This window comes from Scomber scombrus, chromosome 23, assembly GCF_963691925.1.
Source record: "Scomber scombrus chromosome 23, fScoSco1.1, whole genome shotgun sequence".
Classification (NCBI taxonomy): Eukaryota; Metazoa; Chordata; class Actinopteri; order Scombriformes; family Scombridae; genus Scomber; species Scomber scombrus.
This window is the reverse complement of record NC_084992.1, coordinates 23539077-23563962: the sequence shown is the minus strand read 5'-3', so window position 1 is coordinate 23563962 and position 24886 is coordinate 23539077. Positions and strand designations below refer to the sequence as shown.

At 39.1% G+C, this 24886-nt stretch overlaps 1 protein-coding gene across 1 annotated transcript in view; it reads left to right on the top strand.

Moving 5' to 3' along the window:
- Window positions 1-1523: 1523 nt before the first annotated feature.
- ache (acetylcholinesterase (Yt blood group)) overlaps window positions 1524-24886 on the top strand; it is a 39907-nt gene continuing 16544 nt past the window's right edge. The window contains exon 1 of the mRNA XM_062444319.1: window positions 1524-1724. The gene's annotated coding sequence lies outside the window, so the exon portion shown is untranslated. The remainder of the gene's footprint in view (window positions 1725-24886) is intronic.

Sequence of the window (24886 nt, the reverse complement as noted above, 5' to 3'; positions counted from 1 at the left end):
ATACAAATTATAAAAACACAACCAGTTATGCTTTGCTTTTGCAATGGGTTTGGCCACTGCCTTTTTAACTTGAGGGGAAAAACAGTAAGGAAAAAACGTTTTTGGCAGTTCAAGTTCATTACCGGTCATGCTTAGTAATTAATTGGTAATAAAAAAAATTGTTATTTGCTGCTATAATGTTTTCTCTCAGCTTGAGAGACTACAAATTCATTACAGAAGTATACAGTGTGTGTGGAGTTTGAAAGACATAGCCAGCAAGGTTCTCACAAAAAATACAATATAGTTGCATTATGGAAAATGTAGGATCCAGTGTTTTTGGAGCTTGACCCACTAGAGTCAGGATATCAGGACCTCTGTTGCTTTAACCTGGCTTTTGTGAGCCTCCTGACTTCATAGTAGTTCTATATCAAATTTCTGGAGTAGCCCTTTAAGCCACGAAGGCTCGAGGTGGCTGTTGTGATTGCTATAGACACACTATTTAACAAGAGTGTAATGTTTGCTCCCTTTTATTGTAACACTTTGATTTCATTTGATTGGATTATGATTGGATTCTCATGTAGATCCAAAGTCAGGGATACAAGGATTTTAGTCAAGGGAACAACTAAGGTCTGTCAAACAGTAATTCCCCTTATTGTTCCACTTTATGTCTTATAGCTAAGGTGAGAAAGGTGATCAACAAATGAAAAAATGTGTCACTAGCTTAAAAAACAGTGATACAGCTAGGGTTTAAATGTGCCAGTGCATTTCTTACAGCTGCATTTAGCAAGAGGTGCAAGGGAGTGATGCCTATGCAGAATCTTCATAAAGGGTGAGCACCCATGTTAGTTGTTCATGTGATACCACCTCCCTGAAAACACTGAGAGGCCAAAACAACAACAACAAAAAGTGGCTGCTACTGTATGTGTAGAGGTGTGATATCAGGAGGAGAAACAAAAACCTTACAAATGGAAGGATTATTTGAATCAACACTGACCTGTACTGTACTGACCTGTACTTAGATGGTTAGTGATCTGTCAACTGTGAAATGCAGCCAGACATTAAGCTTCATAACATAGTGAATATATGAACTGTATATGTTGTAGTAATATAGGGTGATAATTGTGATACTAATATAGCATGTTTGCTCTTTTTTAATTTACCAGTCGGTCTTGATCTGGTGTTTGAACCTTTACCTATAGAGCTGTAATATTCCCACCAGTGTTTGTAGCCAGTAGCATAATCAGTAGGCCTATTGTAATCTTAATTAAAAACAACTGCGTGCAACTATGATAGTGATACAAGGCAATATTTTCTTTTCTTTTCATTTTATTCTTCTTTTTGTCACAGTTGATGAATTATAAGCACTGGTTGACAAACACTTGGCTTTGGCAAATTTGGCACAATGAGCATTTCCATACTGTTTGATAGGATCAACACCGAGGTACATGTTCTCGCGAGAAGAGCTGTATGTTCAATGTTTACAAGCAGTATTTATTAGCAGCAGTCTCCCCCTACCGTCAGTGCTGTACGGCCCGGCTGTGTGAATGTGCAGTAAGCGCGCGGCTGCTGGGAGGAGGCATTACCGACATTTCGTCTTTGACAGCCGACCGGAGACACCTCTCCGTCGGGAAACATTTCCATTTGCCCCAAACCTCTGTCGTTGTTTTCTGTCTAAGTCAGACCAAAGAGAAGAAGACATCTGATCGCAAGTCGTCGGCTTCGGTTTGCTCCGCAGGAGTAGCCAGGTAAGAGAAAACGGGTGCTGACCAGCCAGTGTTACTCGATAACCTGTCTGACAGCTGAAATGACGGTTATTACAAGGTACAATCATTGTGGAATCATTTTCCTCATTCCGTCTGTAACGTTACGTGCCCTTCAGCCTTTACACCGCGAGAGCTGCAAACCTATGTGTCTCCTGCGGTAATGAACAATGTTCACTAACACTGCACTGACTGTCATTATAAGACTGTACATGACTGATGTGATACCCTTTAATCTTTGCTTCATCATTGGTAGCCATGGTTACGAACCATTTCTCCGGCTCCACGGAACCGACAGCAGGTCAGACTGGGTTTTTATTACTGGAGCCTTATCACCGTATGCATGGTGCCTATGCAAAACTCAATTGAATATACTTCCAATTTAAGGTTCGATTGTTAATCAGCAAATATATATAATCAATGGAATCAATGTGGATATCAACTCTGAATCTACAAGAGTGGTGTGTCATTTCGGCATACACATATCACGCGAGGAATAATTTGTCTTTGTAGAAATGTATTAACACTCCGCCTTATGCTGCCCACAAGGGTGTAGGAACACTAAGTGGACGTCTAGTTTTACAGGCTCACTTCATTAATTTAATTGTGGGACATTGTGAAATTGATGAACACGGTTGGCTATGTATTATGGCTGGAGGAGACAGTTCCGGGAAATCAATGTGTAACGCGCCTCTATGGCAGACGCATGTGGCTGCTGTATGTTGTTGGTGTATTCTTTCCTTACATACGTTCTGTCTCCATGTCTATCTCTCTTTCTCCCCCTTTCTCTCTCTCTCTCTCTCTCACTCCCTGTCTGTCTGTGTGTCTGTCTGTCTGTCTGTCTCTCTCTCTCTCTGACACACACACACACACACACACACACACACACACACACACACACACAGTATTACATCTGCATAGGTTTTGGTTTGCAGAGTTCGGATTGAACCTTTCCCTTGACCATCTGCATGGTATTGGTGGTTAAATGTTTTAACCACAGCTGTTTGTAATACTGAGGCCTTTCTATTATATCAACCAGTGTTCAATAATTCTTAGTAAATGTATCATGTTTACTCAGCCTCATTAACCAGTGCTTTATTTTCCATTATTACATGCCCATTATTATAATGCATAATATTTCAACCAGTGCCAATGTTGCTTGATAATGTCAATATTTCCAAGCAGAGGCATTAGGTCAGTAATGTTGTGATAGCATATTCTGTGTCATCCCGTAGTGTGTGTGTGTGTGTATGTGTGTGTGTGCGTGCGATGGCAGATCAGATCTCCTGGGCACTCTCCTGTGTTGCATATTGCATAACAGCCAGTGATTTCAGGGATGCTGCATGTTGGCTGAATTAGTTTATGATATTTGTGTGTGTGTGTGTGAGAGAGAGAGAGAGAGAGAGAGAGAGAGAGAGAGAGTTGGGGTGGGGGTGGGAAGGGGAGTCGGTGTTTGTGTGCTTAAAACAAAGTGATCCTCCTCTCCTCCCTCCCTGCTGCTGCTGCACTTCACTGTAGCCTCATTTATTGCTCCTGTAAGTCATAACGGTAAATGCTGTTTTGGCAGCTGGGTGCACATTCCATATCTGCATTCTGAGTGTAAAGACTGCCAAAATGTTATCAATGCTGCAGCTTTTATTCATTTTTAAATGTTTTATTTGTTTAAGGGATTTCTGTGTAAGGGAACATTTCTCTAAGTGGATTCTGACTCTGCATTTTTGATCTCTGGGGACTCGTTCCACACTGTGGTTTTGTGTTACACTGCTTTGCTTGACAAGCTTAGAGGAAAACAGCACAAGACTCACACAAATAAGATCAAACCCATCAATGTGTCAGCCCATGTCTCATTACCTGTCTGTGTCAGACTCAAACCCATTGTTTCCTACTGAAGACAAACATCTTTAAAAATGCCTCATAAACACATTGTGGAGGATTGTGTGTGTGGAATTCACAATAAACTACAGTGTGTGTATTCATGATGTTGAAGGAACATGTCAGCCAGTACAACAGTCTCACAGATGTGTTTTGAATAGTCTATAGATGAAAATAGATTTCTATGATGAAGGTTTTGACGCACCACTCGGCACTATAAAACATAACTTGTTTCGACTTAAAAACATGAATGAACGACTCCCTTAACATTTTAGGTTAAGTCAACAAATACAAATAGTTGACGCCTAAAGTTATCTTGACAAAATATTGCATGTTGTATAAACTCATGTCTTCGTTTGGTGGATTGAGATCTCAATTGCTAAGGCATATTTTTCGAAATGATGGTCAATTTTCCCAAATGTTTAACTGCACGCTCATCTTCACAAACTTCAAATTTGCATATCTAAATTAAACTCTGTACTCAAAAGCAGGTAATCTTACATCTAAAACCAAACTATGCCTTCGGACGTCACAAAAAAGCCATCAAATTCACATACACTACAAAATAGCCATTACACACTGTTGAGATAAACTCAAAACAATACAATAAAAACTATACTGCATGGAATTATGGTTTTCCACCAGAACAACATCTTCACATGATGAACACAATACATATGTATACATAGGGGTGGGGGATATGGCAAAAATATCATATCACAATTTTTTTATAATAAAATCACGATCACGATTTTATCACGATTCTTTTTTACATTGATTTTTGAGACTAATTTGCACGTTTTTGAACAGTGCAACCAAACCATTTCCCTATGTAAAACATGGCCCTAAAAGAAAAAAGAACCTTTTCCTTTCTGAACAGATTTTAAATTAAATAGTTTGTGCAATTTTGCCAAATAAAAACTTAAAGTACAACGATTTAGAACAAAAATGATCAAACTGCAATGTCTGTAGCAGCCAGTAACGTGCATTGAGGTCCATGGCTGGGTAGGCAGGATCAGCCAGAGCTTAAATAGCATACAAAAATATATATTATGTAGAACTCAATATTAAAACCATTGCAAAGTCAGCGGACAATTACTGCCAATTAATTTTCTGAGACATACGTTCACCTGCATTTCTACCAGGCGGGGAGTTACGGTCCTCTGAAATGATTCCAACGCGGAAGTAACTTAAAACTGCATTCTATCAAAAGGCCACCACTGGGTCCGTCAGCGGCACGTTACGGTTGCACCGCGGTCACCGGAGCTGATAGGTGCCACTATAATCAATGAGAGTATTTCCACCAGGAGTGTCTCAGCAACGTCCCAGCAGCGGCTCTCCGCGCCGCAGCGCTATCAATATGTAGCATTTCTATTTTTGACAGAGCCGTTTCTTACTCGCGACAATCTCAACAGAGCAGATTGCACCAGACAGGAAGTCAGACACAGAATCGGCATAATAAAACTTCCGTCTTTCAAAATAAAACAACCCGTGCAGCCTCCCAATCGTATTTAAGCAACAAACACGAATAAAACAGACAGATAAAGACACCATCTAGCTACGTAGCCTACTGACACATGATATAAGCACAACAATCAAAGAAAATTACCAAATCAACAAAATTTGAGCAAAGTAAAAAAATCGGGCTGTTTAGTTGTGCTGCTACTACAGTAATTACGGTAGATTAAAGTCACTCGTTCGGATTTGATTGGGCTGCCGTAATTACTGTATTAACAGTGCAACTTCATTTTAAAAGGCAGCTTTCTCTCCCAGAGCATGGTCCGCTCTGCTGCCGTAACGCTCCCGGTGTGAGTTGACGCTGGGCAAAGGGCGGAGCTAAACCGTGGCGCAGCCGTTCCGCGCCGCTGACGGACCCGGTGGAAATCCCCAGTCAGCCTCCTGTATTAACATAGGACAGCTTTGAAAACAAGCTCTCCTGAGTATTGGCATTCCTTATATCGTTAAAACAACACATTTCACGTTTTCATTTTTTATTTTTACAACAATAAATCAACAATCAAAACAAAAAAAATATAAAAATAAAAATAATAATTGTAATTTTTATTTATTTTTCTTCTTTCTCATTAGCCTAGGTGAGGCACTGCCTGACTGCACACCACTGGTAGCAGCTCTTCTGCACCTTATACGTAATACTGGTTGAAGCGGCAATATGGACAGGAGACTCCCATTAAAGAGTCAGGGACTGGGGGTCTTCATTTAGTGAACATTTAATTATAATTCTTCATCAGCAAATGTTACAGGTGATGATGATGATTGGAGGTGGAGGATGTGATGATATTTGGGTGTGTATGATCTGGAAACAATATAACAAACAGTAAAGTTAATCACCATGGTAACAATGGTATACAATGTAACTGGATGCTATCGTGTAAATCATAAACATTCAATAAACATAAGAATTGACTTCAATAAACATTACAATTTTTCTCAAAACAATATATTAGCATGTTAGTATTAGTATTAGTGCTTTAACTGCGTTTAAATTATATACATGCCGTCAAATTTACATAAATCAATAAACAGGTTATGGTAAAACAAACAATCAGTGAAACATCACTTGACATAACTTACTTATCATTTAAGGACGCACATTAGGGAAAATAAAGTTAGCCGGCTTCAAAGCGTGTAACGCATTAACCGGACGGGAGGAAACCATAGCAACAACAAACTTAGGTTCCGCCCTCAGTCTTTCTAACAATGTTTACAACTTGATTATTAAAAATCCAGCAGCCTTAGAACATATTATTGTTCAGACATTGTTTTCATTTTTTTTGGTTTAACGCTAGCTGTTGCCTCTGGCTGCAGTGTGGCTGGTGTGGACTAGGGCTGGGACGACGCGTCGACGTCATCGATTACGTCGGCGCAAAAAATACGTCTCTGATCAAAGTAAAAAAGGAACTCGTAATTCAAAGGTATGGGACTATTTTTCCGTAAAAGGAGGCCATTCTGTCGTTTGTCAGCTGTGTAAAATGGAGATGGCGATTCTACGCTCTCTCTGCTTTGTCAGATCGTCGACACGTTCTAATCGCGATCGATCTAATATCGTCATATCGCACACCCCTATGTATAAATTATACATTTTTTGAATCCCCCAATTTAAATTTGTGTAAAAAATATGCAACTGTTAAAGAACATAGAATACAGTAAGATCATTTCCATGTATCAATATAAACTAATGGAAAAAGAAAGAAATTCCATTTATTCTGCCACAGGTCTTTGTGGATCCATTGATCTAAAACAAGTGAACTGACTCATGGCCTTTAAAAAGAGTTGAGTTAATGATATTGAATGCCACGAGTGAAAATAGTGGAATAGTTTTGAGAAATGGGTTTGTCCTTTGGAAGGTGGCATCATAGTTTGGGATGTTTGATTAATAGACTCAGTTATAGTCTGTAAGCGATCGAGAAAAAACTGTATTTGATTTGAACTGCTCTTGTATTTGTTTTGAAATAATAAACCTAATTCCAAATAATTGTGATTTTCATTTTCATGTTCTAAATATATCAGTTTTTCATTTGACACTAAGAATTTTGTAGTGCCCTACAATGACCATCATTAGTCATTCATATATGACATTACGTTACAATGAACAAATCATGAACATTAATATACCTTTGTAAATGATTAGTTAATACTATGTTAACATATCACAAATATGTTGTAAATCATCTATAAATGATTAGTCAACTATAAAATATACATTTGCAAATCATTAGTAAATGTTAACCTTATGATTTGTTGATATATTATTATTGAGGCCTGTACATCTGTAATGTATTTACAGCAGCATTGAGTGAACATTTGCTACTTGGTATAAGTCTCGTCCCTGTGTCCTCTCAGTGCATCACACCCTCTCTAAATGTTTTGGTCTTTTACTCTCTCTTAATTATAGGGAGAATATTTATTTTTTCTTTCCAATACTCAACCTCCAACTAACAGTACAGGGTCATTGCTTAAAGCATTTTAAACACTTTTAAACGCTTAAACACTTAATGATAAAGATCTTCAGCTTTTGGCCTCTGGGCTGGCCTTGTAAGAGTTCTTCAAAATGTGCTTGTAATACAGTAGCAAGCTCTACAATCGCAGCTCTGGACGCCACTGTGTTCCTGTCCACTTCCTGTCCACTCCAACAGCCGCGTAGGAAGATCTCAAGTTCTTCCTTCTTATGAATTCACGTAAGACCTTCTTGTATCTTTTCACAACTTGCTGTGGAGTTAAAGCTGTACAGCAAGAAAAGAAAAAAAAACAACAACAATACAATATGTTTTTTAGTTATTACCAAAATTAACCAACCAAAACGTGCAAATCTTTGTAATTCTGTTGTTAATGTAACCTTAATTTGTGACAAATGTAAACTATGTTTTATATTAGGAACTCAAAATTGATTTTGTTCAACCTCTGTCATCTACCATGTGATAATGCATTATTAGCTTATTGTAAAGTTATAATAGCATATTGTTATACAGAAAATTATGCTTTTTGGACCAAGGTATAACTGTAAATCAAAAATGAAATGTTAACATGCTCATATAGAATTTTTTCTGTCTCCCTCTTCTCTTTTATTCTGATTCTTTATTTTTGATATCTTCTTTTATTCTTCATTTTCTGCTTACTGACTTTCTTTTTCTTATCTTCAGGTGATGAAGTGAAACAGAACGAAGACAAGGAAGACAATGTTGAGGAGGAAGATGAGACTGGCTTGAATGTCTCGGATGAGTCAGATAAATCTGAGTCGCTTTGGCCAATCTAAAAGCAGTGATCAAACCCAGCACTTCTTCTTGTCTAATGCAGTGAAAGAAAAAATAGTAAAGTATGACACATGGATAACAAAACTGCAGTTAAAACTTCAGAAATAAAAAGAGAAAGAAGAGAACATGGCAAAAAAGGAAATAGGTCATGCGAAAAGGGCTCATAGAGTATGAAATTTGTGTTAATGTATATCACTTACCCATGAACTTAAGAGAAGAGTGAAGCATGATGTCTTACAGTTTCATGTTTAGGACGGACCTTTCAGAGATGTTTCTGACTGGTACAACAGCTATTAGCTTATAAAACGTTCTTCTCAAAACAGCAGAAAACAAGAAACATTTCATTCATTCTTTATTTAAACTTGAAGAATGATTTGAATCTATCATTTGAGGTCAAATGATAGAATCATGGTCTGTGCATTGCACTGAAACATTCACTGTGTGTCCACTGTCAAAAAATGACTTAATGTTTGTCAAGTGCATACAACTGCCTGTTTCTACTGATACACCCGATGAAACTCATGGTGTAGCATATACACATACACATACTAATAATGGGGTTAAAAGTAAAATACAACTCTGGCATATATAGTGGAGTTGCATTATAAAGTAGAATAAATGGTAATGTACCTTCCACTTTCTTCCTACGGCTGTTTTACTTATACTCCCAAGAGTTGTCAGTGAAGCAGCCACAGAAGCAGACAAATAATCAGTTAGGCACAATTCTAATTTTCAGCCAAAGCCTCCCTCTTTAATTGGATGTGATTTCTGTACAGGTTAGTTTAACAGTCAACAATATTATCATATAAGTTACGTATCTACCATAATGGATCACATCAAATAAATGTATTTCCTGCATTTTTTATTCATTCAGCTCTTCCCATTGTGTTTCTGTTAATACATGTTCTCATTGTGTGCGAGCTGCACAGCATCTTCGTTTAAACATCAAAATGTATATCTTCCAAGGGAGATGTATGCGATTATTTTTCTTTACTGTAACATGCTTCAGTGATTTTATATAATTTTTAAATTATTAAAATGTCTAATGGAAAGTCTATGGGAGAAATGTGTTAAAATTGATACCACCGGTGTGCATGTGTGACTCAGTTCTGGTAGCGACTCACATCGGGTAGCGACAGAGGTAGTAGCATCAGTCAAAGCTATGCAAAATAATAAGGCTCCAGGGCCGGATGGATTTTCGGTAGAATTCTTTAAAAAATTTGAAAGTAAACTGACCCCATTACTTCTTTCAGTATACAATGAATCCCTTAAACGGGGTTTTCTACCCCAAACATTAACTCAAGCTTCCATAACAGTGCTCCTGAAGACCCAACAAAGACCCTACGTCCTGCAAAAATACTAGCTAGATGTCTTGAAAAGTTCCTCCCAACTTTAATATCTGAAGAACAAACAGGTTTTTATTAAGGAACAACAGCTTTTTTTTAATGTGCGCACACTGTTAAATATACTCTATTATAAACAATCAACGGTAACTCCAGAAGTGGTCATTTCTTTGGATGCAGAGAAGGCCTTCGATCGAGTGGAGTGGGGGTACCTCTTTGCCGTACTAAAGAAATTTGGGTTTGGTGATAAATTTATATCTTGGATTCGTCTTCTCTACACATCTCCACAAGCACGTGGGACCAGACAGGGGTGCCCTTTGTCCCCACTAATATTTGCATTAGTGATGGAACCTTTGTCGATTACACTGAGGTCATCCTCCCTGTTTAAGGGAGTGACCCGAGGCGACAGAGAATTTAAATTGTCATTATTCGCTGATGACCTGTTACTATATATATTGGACCCAACCGAAAGCATTCCTTTAATACAGTCGATTTTGGAACGTTTCGGCTTATTCTCTGGTTATAAAGTTAATCCACTGAAAAGTATTTGTTATCCAATAAATAACCTTGCACTCCAACTTCAGCAATCTGACATTCTCTTCAAAATTAACCCTGGGGGGTTCAGATACCTAGGGATCAACATAACACGAACAATGGCCTCTCTTTTTATTGTAAACTTCTCCCCTTTGATCACGCAGGTTAAAGCTGATGTCAAGCACTGGAGTAGCTTACCACTGACACTGATTGGAAGAATTAATGCTGTGAAAATGAATATGTTGCCTAAGTTCCTTTTTTTGTTTCAATGTATTCCGCTGTTCTTAACAAAAAAATTGTTTAAAACTATTGATGAGGTTCTTTCAGGATTCTTATGGAACAATAAAGCTCCTAGGATTCGTAAATCACTATTACAAAATTAAATTTAACGGGGGTCTTGCATTGCCTAATTTTCAATTACATTATTGGTCATCACATATTCAGAAGATAACTTATTAGCTTAACTTTGCAGACACTCCATGGTGTCGACTAGAGGCACAATCTTGCAATCGATCCTCTCTCAAAGCTCTACTTACATCCCGTTTACCGTTCAACCCCTCTGGCTTTACTGACAATCCAGTAGTGTGATCCAACCTTAGGATTTGGTATCAATTCAGACGCTTCAAAGACGATTTCAAATTCCTGCCAGCTTCCTCTAGAACACCTTTACTGAGAAACCATTTATTTCCTCCTTCAAGTAGAGATGCTACTTTTCTGCAATGGCACAACAGAGGCATACAGTGCTTTCAAGATCTGTATAAAGACAGTGGCTTCTGCAGTTACACAGAGCTCTGTGCTGAATTTGGATTACCTACAACCCATCTATTTTGTTACTTTCAGATCCGACATTGTGCTACTTCTCTTTTTCCAAACTACCCCCTGATGCCCCCTAAACATCCCTGGGATGATCTTCTTGAGCTAAACCCTAAAGAAAAATCACTGATTTAAAAAATCTATGCTCAGCTCTTAACACTGAATGAATGTACCTTGACCAAAACAAAGGTGGCGTGGGAGCAGGAATTGGGCATAACATTCACAGAGGAAGGGTGGGAAAGGGCCATTAAAAGGACCCACACAAGCTCGTTCTGTGCCCGACTTGGACTGATACAGTTCAAAGTCCTCCATTTCTCTAAAGCTCGATTATCTGAGGGGGTGGGACAGGGGGTTAGAACAGGAAAATGAGGCGAGGTACTGCATTATATGTGTGTTCTTAATACCTGCAATATCCTCAATAAAGACTATTTAAAAAAAAAATTGATACCACCAAAACATATAAGAACTTGGTACCCATTGTGCCATCATATGGTCAGTTATTACGTGTTGTATGTTATGGCTAATAATTCATGATCCATGAGGCATATACAAACAATATTTACACAGTGCGTTCTTTGGACGATGTGGATGTTACTGATATGCACCTGGGCGGTTTACGCCTAGAAATTTGTCCCTTAATTTTGAATTTTTTGGTAAACACAGTTTTGGTTCCTTGTGGCTAATATTTCATCTTATCTTCACCAAACTTGGTACACGTCACATTTAGATTATCCTGAAAGAAACGCCTGAGTTTGTTTTTGGGTATCACTGTTTCTAAGTGGATACCAAAATGTTGAAGGCGTTGATTGATGCCTTTAACGGGTGATAACTCTGCAATGCTACATTGGATAGCAACCAAATCTGGGAATCTTGTGCATACAGTTATATTGCATGAGTGTGTAACATTTGATACAATTCTACTCACAGAGGGCACGACTGCAATATTGTAACAAGATATTTCTACATTTCTGTGGTTTTTAATACAATGCAACTCAATACTTACTGTAAGTTCTCCATGGGAATTTGCACAACATATTGAAGTATGGCACTACTATCCCCACCTTGTGGCCATTAATGAAACACCACCATACTAGTTATTAACTGCCATATCTCTTAAATGTAATATTCCATGGTAACCAAATTCAGTAAAGTTTACAGATGGAGATGCTGAACAAGTCTGTAGCATTTGATACAATTTCACCTATAGGTGGCGCTACAAGAAGTCGAGAGGAAAGAAGAGAAGAGGAGGAGAAAATTGGAGAAGAAATCAGAAGGGGAAAGGAAAAGGAGGGAAGAGGAAGACAGACTTGGATAAGAGAGGAGAGGGGTTGATGAAAGTAGGGAAGTGGAGGAGAGACTTGGAGAAGAGCAGAGGGGAAGAGGAAAGGAGGGAATAAGAGGTGAAGAGGAGGCGCCTGGGGAGGAGAGGAGGAAAGACCTTGAGAGGAAAGGAGAAGAGAGACTTAGAGAAGGAAGGATAGGAGAGGATGAGAGACAGTGTGTGATTATATACATATATACACTATACTTACACTTAGACCATTTCCCCATTCAAGTGAGTGGAAAAGTAGTACTTTGTTAAACGTAACTTCATTATTTTTGACCCACCTTTTCAGTCTAATAGCACTGACCCTGGTTGGATTACTGACAGTCAGCGCTGTCATTGTGTCTGCTAATGAAGTCAAATTCATGAAAGATGGTGGAGTTAGAGGTTTTACAGAAAGCAACCTTCATTCTGGAGCTTCTATGTATATAAAATATAATGAGGTGGTATGGAATGCTTGTGTAACTTGATCTATGTGAACTATAATCAAACAATTTTTATGCCACACGCACGCACGCACACACACACACACACACACACACACACACACACACTGTGTTGCCCTCTATCTCAGAAACCTTCAGAAGTGGGTTTAGGGCCATTTATGGACACACGGTTTTGGTTCAGTTCAGGGCAAGTTTCAGTCTAACAGTGTTCTCCACAGACCTAAACTGAGTCCAGCAGAATACTGCCTAGTCCAGTGCTGTGTCATGTACAAAATATACTACTGTGTTCATTTAAAATGTACTGGCTCACTCATACAGCAACAGCAGCCAAATTCAGCCTGACAAGTGAACATACAAACAAAGTGTATAATAGTGTGAGTACACAAAGACTACAGAAAGGGCTGGGAGAGTCTCAAATTCATTTAATTCATTCTCATTTTTGTCTTTGCACAATGTCATAAAATCAAGTTATGAATCTGCACCAAAAGAATCTGTCAAAAAAGCAAAATAGACAATACAAAAGTTGCATAAACTATGATATGATCATATACACTACATGTACACCTGTCTGTGCTGAAACGTATTATTAAACTATGTGCTAATGCTCAGTTAAAGCATGTAGTACTGACAGTCATGGGGATGGAAAAACCTGTATTTAATGTGGATTGATTATAGTAGTGTAGGTCTATTATTATTCTTGCTCAACTGTCAAATAAATATGATGATTTAACCCTGCATTTTCAGGCAACAAAACAACAATCAATTAAAACTGTGATTCAATTTCAAGCCTGAAAAAAATGAGATTTTTTGACCCCAGATGGTTGAAATGTTACAGAACTGACCGGTGTGGTGGTGACTAGGACTGGGCGATTACCTCAATTGATCAGAATATATTTCATACACTATAGAGTAACTAGATAGTGTTTATCAAGTAGAAAAGAGTGAGTGGTGCTTGGATGATGCTGCTTTGTTTTTGTTTGCTATCATATTCTGCTCTATTGTATTCTAATCCATTCTAAGCCTTGTTCAACACCCTCTAATTCCACATGGTGTTCTGTTCGATTTAGTGTACTTTTGTTGGCGTGTGTGTGTGTGTGTGTGTGTGTGTATATGCATGTGTGTTATGTCCTGTAATCGTGGTGTTGTGTGAAACATTAGACAGCCAAACTGCAAAATGGAAAATTCCAGTGATTCCCCTGCTGCCAGTCAAACTATCACAAGGCTGAGAAGCTTCAGTGGTGCTGGGTTCTATGGGTGCTATATGCTAAATTTACGACTTTAATCTCAGAAATTCTGTTTTTTTCCCTCAAAATATTACCCCCACCTCCTCCAGGTCGGTTTTGTGTGTGTGTGTTGTTTTTTTTAAATATATGGCACTAATATTGGTTGTATAATCTTCAAAATTCAGGCCCTCTAATACGTATACTGGTGGTCATTTGTAAATGATTGCTCCATTACTAAGATTTGAAGACTTATAGTAGCTTTGATGTCTGCTGTATGGCCGTTGATTGACAGCTGTGATTGACAGTTGGCTCACTTGCTGCTCTCCCCTGCTCTGGGACTCACACTGAGCTGGATTGTTGTCTCTAAGTCTCTCTAAGTTGAATGTTACTTGATTACAATACCTGCCCTGTTAGCACAATTTAAATTAAGTAGCTAATGCTGGTCCAAGTCAGCAGCACTCAGTGTTCTGAGTAAGCTAGCATTTGTTTGGGTCCAAGTTAGTGGGGTGTGTTTCCAGAGGGTGAAAGGCAACACCCAGCACTCCCTATCTGGAAGGTCCTGGCACAAATGGAAAAGATGGCGCTGACTGTGAGCTGCAACTTTGGACTACAATCACACACCTTGCTACATCTATATTTATATAGCAACAGTGATCTTTTCTGACAAGATTGATGATTTTTGGTTATTTATCATTTATTTATTTAAAGTCAGACAATCACTGGTTATTTTTTAACTTCTAAATCTAAATCTACCACAAAGGAATGTTCTGTGTTATGAAAAAAATTGCACTGCATGATGACGACCAGTATGATCCAAACTGCTTGACAGTTGCAGCATCATTGTACTGTCAGTTTGATCACTCAGGTTTTTTTTAAAAAACCTCTTTTGTTGTTGGAGTTTTGTCTTGGGGCTCCTTTTATCTTTTCTATGTGATTTGAGCTTTGTTCCTATATATAGCTATTATTTAACCACATGCACTTCTTCAGTGACTCTCTATAATGAAGATACACCTGGTTGATCAAAGATCTGTTTTCTATTTATGTGTCTTTTCAGGATATTTTTTGTTTTGTAAATCAGTAACTAATATACAGATAGACTGCTTCTATACTCTGTCCAATGTTTTATCCTAAGAGACACATGACATGCCCCCGCCCCCAGTGAAACCAATCCTCCTGTGAACTTCATACACAAATTCCTTAGTCTAATTTGAGAAGTGACACACTCTCCCCCCACCCAGTCCCCTCTACTGAGTGTCTCCCTGTGCCCCCCTCTCTTATTTCCTCACCCTCTAAAACTCCTCCTCTTGTCAGCCCCTCTGTCTCTGTTTTGTATTCATCTGTTCCTCTTTTACCTCCTCTGTTCTCACAGATCACCATCAGAGGTAATCAAAGTTAACTTTGATGAAAATGTGTTAGTTTTACTCAGATTTCAATCATTTAATTTTTGTTAGTTTTAGTCAAGAGAAACTAAAACTATTTTAGTTTAGTTTTCATAATGCCTTCTTTAGTTCTTTTTTTTGGATTGAGATTGTTAGGCACCACAGTAACCATCTATGGTTTTGAATAGAATGTTTCTGCTCACCTACTATTAGCATTAGCATTAGCATTAGCACAGCTCTTCACTAAGAATGCATTTTTTTCTCTCCATTTCGCTCCTCCATCCAGACTACAACTGCAAAAACAGAGCTTTTCCACCCTTCACTGTTGAAATGGTTCACAGTAAACTAAATGTCAGGAAGCTGCTGGGAAAACAGAATGAATGTTTCTTCTTTGCAGCTTTTCTGTAGCTGGCTTAATGTAGACATAGGGCCCCATCTTGCGCACAGCGGATGGCGGGCGTGGTGCATGTGTGTTTGTCAGTTTCCCCCAACGCAGTTGTCATTTTCTCGACCTGTGCCCACGTTGTCTAAATAGGAAATGCACCGGTCTGTGCGGCCATAAGCGTGTTGGTCTCAAAATGAGGTGAGGTCAGGCGCATTGGTTGTGCGTTGCTATTTTGAGGCAGAGGAAAGCGATTGCGCTACTGACCCCCCCAAAAAAAACGGGACGAGCAGCAGCACACAAACATGCAAAACATTACAAATAAAAGGACTACAATGTGAACTCGTATTATGATGTATGTCAACATATTAAAAATACATGTCATATTAGTTGAGAAATTAAATGAGAATGAGCCTTCCACTGTTTTTTTTTTTTGGGGGGAGGGGGGGGGGGGTTCACCACTTTGGAGAGTGCCGCTGTGGACAGTCCTAACAACAGTATGAAGGGTTAACATGATTGAAGCAGTTTATGAACAATATTTAAAACATATTCTTGAGATGACATGGATCAGGTTTACATACTTTCATCAATTAAAACCCTGCTGAGTTTACCTGTTACTACATGACTGAACAAAAAGAGAACCAGTTGTAATTAGAAGATAAATAAACGAAAAGAAAGCACCACGATGTCTGTGGTGTGCAGCTGTATGCACGCTGACCTGATGGGAGGAGACAAGAAAATATGCAGCACAGAGTGAGTTTCTGGTGTTCTTGTGATCTGGAGGAAAGACGCTCTGCTGCCACTTAGTGATTTTATCAACAAGAAAATCATCTGAACATCTGTGGTTAAAACATTTCTACTGATCTATTAATGAATGTGTGTGATTCTTACAGTGTATGTTATCCACAGCTGTTTATATTGTAGGACTGATGTGTTGATAAGTCTGTAACCTCTGAGATGCTGCACAGAGCACAGTGACATTACACACAGCCGCTCACTGTTTATTAAATCAGCTGATGACACCAGACTGCTGCAGTATAACCACACACATCTTTACACTCATCAGACTGGTTGGTTATATCTCCATATTCTTCATTTTTATGAATTAAATGTCAGGTTAGCAGCTCATCAGCCAACTTTCTTCTCAGCAGAAGTAACTCATGTTTTATTATTGAAACGCATTGCTGGGTAAATGTGCTGTTATAATAGCAATCTGCCAATGTGACAGCGCTCCTGGATATTAAAGGGAATGGGAGATGACACTCTGATTTGTTTACTGAGTGTTACGCCCAAAACACACCTATGATTAATGAGGGGACTTAAGTCCAACCCTTTTAGACCATTTTTCCGCTGTTAAAATAGCAAAAGTGGATTTGAACACGCCCCAAAGGCACTTGCGCCAGACGATTTGCGCCATGCGCTATAGATCGTTAACATGGGGCCCATAGTCTAAAATCCTGTTCACTGAGTTTTTTTGAGAGGAGAAGCTCAAACGTGGGATAACATAGTGATATTTCTTTAGTGGGCATTAAAAATGTAGATACACTAAATAGGGACACTGCCAGCATTATTCCTAAAATATATGCATTTCGTTAAATCCACATCCATACTACCTGATCATGTTACATTATCTTACCTTTTTAATAAATGTAGCTGTGCTGCCTGTGTTCATAGCTGTTGTGTTACTCTTTCTTTTCTCATTCTCTCTTGAGTGTAGACATACTGTATTTAGTCCACAAATCTGTTTCTTTGTCAGATTACAGTACTGACACACAGTTCAATCAGGAGAGACCAGAGATGAAGTAAAATGATGTTTATTATGCAGATGATATTAATGATTAGGTATTGTCAAAGTCTTTGGCGCTTGGACTCTGCAGGGAGAATTTTTGAATCGAAGGATGTAAGTCCTGAGCATCAGCATGATAGATCCCCCATGGAGTCCAGACACTGGTGGTGGCTGATGACTTAGATCAATCAATCTCGGGCCAAATAACAACAAGTGATTCAGCCAGATCAGCTGAAACTGATCGGGCTGATGAAGTTGAAGTGTTGCTTTGAGGAATCTGAAGACGGTGATGTGGAGGTGGTGGGTCGCACAAAACAGCATCAAGAAAGCACCTGAGCAGAGAGGGAGAACATTTAAAAAGACAGCTGCAATATGATAGGCTGACAATGAAGGTGTGTCACTGTGCTATTGGTTAGACTTGACCAGGTGATGTGAACAGCTGATGTGTCAATTGATGCTCCAGAAATAACAGCAAGGAAAATATGAGCTTTGACAGAGATCAGTATGAGCTGTGAGAAGGATCAGGATGACTAAATAATGAGAAATAAAACTATGACGTGAGCATACAAAAAGGTGGTCTTCCTGTCTGAACTTTCGCTAAGCTTCATAACGTCACTGAATGCAAGATGCCTCTTATTAACATTAGAGCAACAGCTCAAAACACCTAAATCAACTTTTGAGCAACAGATAAGATTGGCTGCTGGAGGAGACTGATGAAGAACAGATGCTGTAGCTAACTGAAAAATATATTTATTGATTTGTCTGTTTAGTTTAATTTTGTTGATGGAAAAATTTAAACCATTCCACCATAATATTAATTTTGGAAGGTCATTTTTATTCAGTTTTAGTCTAATTTGTAAAGAGTCATTGTAAAAGAAACATCAACAAAAAATGTCATACTTTTTGTTGACAAAATGAACACTGCACAGTTATGGTCAAAGAAAGCTGATTGAGGCTTTCAGTGAAAGTACTGAGGTTTGAAGTTCATGTACTCAACATCATTAGTGTTTTCAGTGTTTCCTCTGTCAGAATAACAATGAAGTAGTCTGAAAGTGCTGGAATCTGTGACTGCAGTGCTGATGATCAACATTCAGGAAGATACATCTTGGAAGTAGGGTTGAACAATTAATCATTTGAATATTGAAATAGCAATTTTTTGTGATTTTAATTGGTTAATATTAACCAGGGTCTTAACAAGCTGTAGGAGGTGAAAGGTTAAGACAGTGATGGATAATTTTGACAGGCTTCCGTTCGCAGTTGTTTTTTGATGCTCAGGTGACTTAAGTGGTGCACTCCTACTTTTTCCAATTGAGACATTTAATCAAGAGTAGGACATTCCTCTCATTTGCAGATCTAGAGAAGGGCAGTCGTGCTTTTGTATCCTCCAGACTTGACTATTACAACACATTTTATTCTAGTGTATATTGGTGAAACCTCCAAAAGACTGTAACTAATATGAAAAGCTGCTACCAGGTTGTTCACATGTTCTAAGAGAGTCAACCACATCACACTAATGCTTGCTGCCTTCACAGGTTACCTGCCAGCTTTAGAATTTATTTTAAGATTTTATTGCTGTTTTTTTTAAAAAGGGTGTCAGGCAGTTTGTCCACAAGATGAAGTTTATTTTTTAACTGTAACATGCACTGCTTAGTACGTATCACAGCTGATATATCATTATCAGATTCTTTAAACTCATAATTATCAATATCAGTATCTAGCTTCAGTATTAGTCTAGCTTTAGTGGTAAGTGCTGAGTCGTTGTCACTTATAGGGCCCCATTTTAACGATCTATAGCGCATGGCGTGAAGCGCGTGGCACAAGTGCCTTTGGGGTGTGTCCAAATCCACTTTTGCTATTTTAACGGCGGAAAAATGGTCACTGCGCCAAGCGCATGGTCTAAAAGGGTTGGACTTAAGTCCCCTCATTAATCATAGGCGTGTTTTGGGCGTAACACGCGATAAACCAATCAGAGTGTCATCTCCCATTCCCTTTAATATCCAAGAGGGCTGTCACTTTGGCAGATTGCTATTATAACAGCGCATTTACCCAGCAATGCGTTTCAATAATAAAACATGAGTTACTTCTGCTGAGAAGAAAGTTGGCTGATGAGCTGCTAACCTGACATTTAATTCATATAAAGGAAGAATATGAAGTTATAACCAACCAGTCTGAGTGTAGAGGTGTGCAGCAGCCTGGTGTCATCAGCTGATTTAATAAACAGTGAGCAGCTGTGCGTAATGGCACTGTGCTCTGTGCAGCATCTCAGAGGCTATAGTCTTTCATAGTTTGTTAGGACTGTCCGCAGCGGCACTCTCCATTTTTTTTTACAATTAATTAAATCTGATAAATATTATGACTAACTAATATGACATGTATTTTTAAAATGTTGATGTACATCATAATACGAATTCACATTGTGGTCCTTTTATTTGTAATGTTTTGCATGTTTGTGTGCTGCTGCGCGTCCGTGTGCGTAACAAGCAGAGTGTCTGTGTGCAGCACACCCGCTTATATAGGAGCATATTGGACTCTTGATGATGCTCCTTAAATAACAGTGAAATATGCGCCAGTGACTTTAGACCTGGTTTTTTTTGGTCAGTAGTGCAATCGCTTTCCTCTGCCTCAAAATAGCAACGCGCCACCAATGCGCCTGACCTCACCACATTTTGAGACCAACACGCCTATAGGCGCACAGACTGGTGCATTTGCTATTTAGCCAATGTGGGTGCAGGGCGAGAAAATTACAACTGCGCCGGGGGAAACTAACAAAGACACATGCGCCACGCCCGCCATTCGCTGTGCGCCGACCGCAAGATGGGGCCCGAAGACTCTGTTGAATTGGTCATATGATGGGATGGGAGCAAATCATGGTAGGACTTGTGTGTGCAATCCTTCTGATACCATTGAAAAACACATGTAAAAAAAGTACCTGGATATAAACGTATATGGATAGTTAGAGCTAATTCTATGTGTTCCCATTGACCTGACCCAAAGCCTGCCATCATAATGTGTTACTGGCTGCATCCCACTGCCTCCGATCTCTCTTCACTAATTCTGTCTTTTGTGTGCTGTTTGAATTGTGCTTTCGGAAGGCTACCTGGTTCCGTACTCAGCCGTTCACATGAAAAGTGAAGGAAGTAGTTATGTAAACAATAATTGAGATCTTTTTTGGTATATAGCAAAAATTGTTGGACACACTGTTGGATGATCAGACAAGCACTTTTCTCAAAGTCTGCCAAGGCCTTGAGAACTGCACTTTTAGGCCTTCAGCAAATATTTGGTACCCTCTGGTAATCACCCATTCCACCATTCCCTCTCCTCTCCTTCTCCAGCATCCTTATACCCTACTTTCCTGCAGCCTCAGTCCCCCTCTTCTCTTCTCCCTCCTCCTTGTTGTTTCTGCCATGCAGCTGTCTCTGCTATTAATAATTGCGATGCACACGCCCCCATAAAAAAAAAACATTGTTCCTACCGCCATTCCTGCATTCTCTCCCCTTCCTTCTCTCTTCCATCTTACACTGTATGAAGTCTTCCACTAATGTTCAGCTCTCCTCGATTGAGATAGCATAATTCATTGCATAAACCAGTTCCATAAACTCTACATAAACATGAACCAAGTGTGTGTGATGCAGGGGCGATTCTAGGATCAGACCTTTAGGGGGGTTCAGCTCTTAATGAGAATTTGACATACAATTGACCTGCACGTGTTCAAACCCCCTGCTAAATTACTCATTTCACTGAATAAAGTAAATTACAACAAGAAATATTAATACATAATAAAGTGGTCTACTATGATGTATGATAATAATGGTTGAGAATAAACAATCACAGATTTCTACAGAGAAGACTCTAAGATAGTTAATGAACCCTGAGAGAAAGACAATATTAATGACAGAACGATCCAAAGTACATCAAACCATTAAACACTTAGCATACTGTAAGTGTTTGTCCCATCTCTAACAGACAGGCTCGCAAAATAATTAAAGTTGTATTAAATTATTTTTAGGGGTGCTGAGATCAAATTTAGGGGTGCTTGAGCACCCACAAAAAGGGTCTAAAATTGACCCTGCTGTGGTGTCAAGTCAGTTATTTATATTGCACCAAAACACAACAGAAGTTATCTCAGGGCACTATTCTCCTAGAGCAGGTCTAGACCATACTCTTGGGGCTCCAGTCCACGTGTCGATACTGAACCCTAAAGTGCTCCTGATGGCTGCACCAACTGTGTGGTAGCTCCTGTCATCAGTGTATGAATGTGTGTGAATGGGTGAATGTGACATGTGGTGTAAAAGAGCTTTGAGTGGTCAAAAGACTAGAAAAGAGCTATAGAAGTACAGTCTATTTACCATCTTTAATTTACAGAGACACAACATTCCCCCACGAGTAAAGAAGGAAACATTCCCCTTTTAATGGGAAGAAACATCAAGCAGAACTGGGTTATAGAGGGGCAGCAATCTGGTTTGTCCAGTTGGGTAGAGAGAAAAAGAGGGAGGGGATAGAGAGACACAGAGAAGCACAGCAACAACAATAATTAAAGCTGCCAGCAGCGATGAATGGGCCCTCGCACCTTGGAGGTAGCGGAAGCTGTTATTTTTAGTAGACTCAACTGCTGTAATGTAATTTTCAAAAGATCAGACACCTCAGTCTCACTAAGACCAGGAACGTAGATGACATCACTTCACTTCTCAGACCTATACACCTATACACTGGCTTCCTGTCCATCAAAAAAAATATGTTAAAATATTGCTGTTGATTTATAAAGCACTGAATAGTTTACACAATACATTTATGATCTTCTGCTACATTATGAAGTGTCTAGAACAAGTCAGTACTTAAACCAAACTAAAAACCAAGTTTAAGACTTATCTGTTTGCGACTTACCTTGCAAGGCAGCTCAATTAACAAGATTGCATAACAATCCATCTTGTCAGGCTTCAGGTTTTGTCCTTGTGTTCAAAGTAGTGGTGGTTGAGGTCCCTGAGGATTCTTGCACATCTCATCATCTCACCAATACAGCTGCCTTACAAGGTAAGACAGTGATAGATGGTGATAGAGAGCTGTGTTTTTTTTAAGTGTGTGCTCTGTTCCAACCAGTTGCCAAAGTGCTGGGCCCCAATACAAGATGCTCAAAGCGTGCCAGCCTGTCACAATCAGACAAAATTAAAGAAGTGAAAACACACAGCTTTAAAACAACCAGCAACAGCAAAATGCAGTGCTAGTTGCAGTAACTAGTAAAATGATTACTAAGAAAATAGACCCCCATGCTATAGGAGTCGTAATAACAAGGCCCAAGATTGTGATAGACAAGCCTACTTGACAAAACCTGGTGCCAGAGCACTCAACAAATGAAAACATGGTGACAGTGCACCCCCACATTGGCATTACTCATGCCTGCACATAGGTCGTATAAACGCAAAACACATGTGTGCAGATTGATTATTAGTCAGATAAATAATAAATAAGTTTCACTCACATCATTGTATGACTCTTCAGGTTTGTCACTGTGGATGGCACGCTCCAGTGCCATCATTAGCAGGTCTCATTCAGCTCGCTCAGTCGAACAACTAGTGCTTGCTTTCTCATCTTTCTTTTTTTAAGAAATTGCCTATTTTTGAAAGCTTTGATTTTTCCGTCTCGGCTGCTTCTTTCCATTTTCACTGCTGAAACCCGCTGTTGTGTTTGTACTCCACTGCTCATTTTAAGTGCTGTGTAAAATCCAGCAGTACACACAGGCACACAAACAGTTTTGAACATCAAATCGCCCTTTAATCCTTGTTTAAAATGAATTCAAAAATGTAAAATAGAGGTATGGGTCAAAAAACTATATGCTTGTGTACGTTCAACTGTTTGATGTTATTGTATTGTTATTTATTTGGTGAATGACTGATTCCAAGTATGAGACACCATGGAGAATATTATTTGGCTCATTGAGTTGAGTAGCACTGAGATGCCCGAGATATTTTGATACGGTTAGTGTCAAGAGGGGTTGTGGGTCCAAATGCAGCAGCATTACTAGTATATAGGGTAGTTTCACTGTTACTGGGACACACATAACAGAGACAGACAGGTAGAAGAGAGAGAGTATTGACAGCCTGTGAGAAGTGCTGGTGCCAAAAAGTAAAATGTAGAAGTGTCAGTCCTGTGTACTGGTGAATACCTGTCCAGTTGAGGCACACACTGGAACATGGAAGTGAAGATTTTATCTCATTAATAGGCATGTCCATGCAAAATATGATCCCGGTAGTGAGACACTGTTCACAAGTCTATTCCAGAACCAGTTCCTCTCACGTTTCTCTGATGTTTCTAGGTTCCCATATCATATCTCTAAAGATGATGTCAAACTGGTGTGTACTTATGAACTCCTAAAGCATAATCAGATAGCTCTATATGAATCATATTAATAATAATAATAATAATAATAATTATATTACATCTCATTTGTTCACAGAACACCAGAAACGTATATAGGTGTGTAAAGGGGTGTATATTCAGTCACTCGCATTTATACATCTTTATCTGTTAGTACTACATTGTGTGTCTGCTTAGGTGACAGTGTTCACATGTTCATTGAGAGACATACAGACATACATTTTAGTTTGCACTCTGACAGTCTGTGCAGACCCTTGTGAAAATGAGCAGATGAACATTTATGTCCGGCTGAGCCTCACAGCTATGCAGATGCATAAAGTATCAATAGAGCCCAGTATGGAGTCCCGATGCCCGTCCAAAATAATGATAGCACTGCTGAACCAAAATGAAAAATGACCATGTCTTGATAGTAACTGCTGTCTGACAACATGTACTGTTTGTATTTTGTCCTTGTCTACCACATTAAGCATGACCTACACATCTTCCTCATGATCACCTGTAAAATTGTATTATATATTTAATGGGCTTCACCAAAGTCAGGGTTTGAGTCTGTCCTCTGCATACCAGCCTACTGCAATGAGCCAATGAGTTTCACAAACACTGTGTCGTACCCCATTTTGTGTTTGCTTATAAATGTGCAACAATGCCCGGAGACAGTTGTCTCCCACCTGTCAAGTTAGAGGCTGCTGTTTATGTTTTGCAATGTATGGTTGTCATAGTGACAGGATTAGCTCGGAGGAGCAGTAAAGGATAGGGGGCAACTGTGTGTGTGTGTGTGTGTGTGTGTGTGTGTGTGTGTGTGTGTGTGTGTGTGTGTGGATACTATTTTTGAACACGCTCCGTCTCAGTTGTATAGAGAATCTATTTTGGTGATTGTAATTGGACTTTAAATACTACAACATGTTGT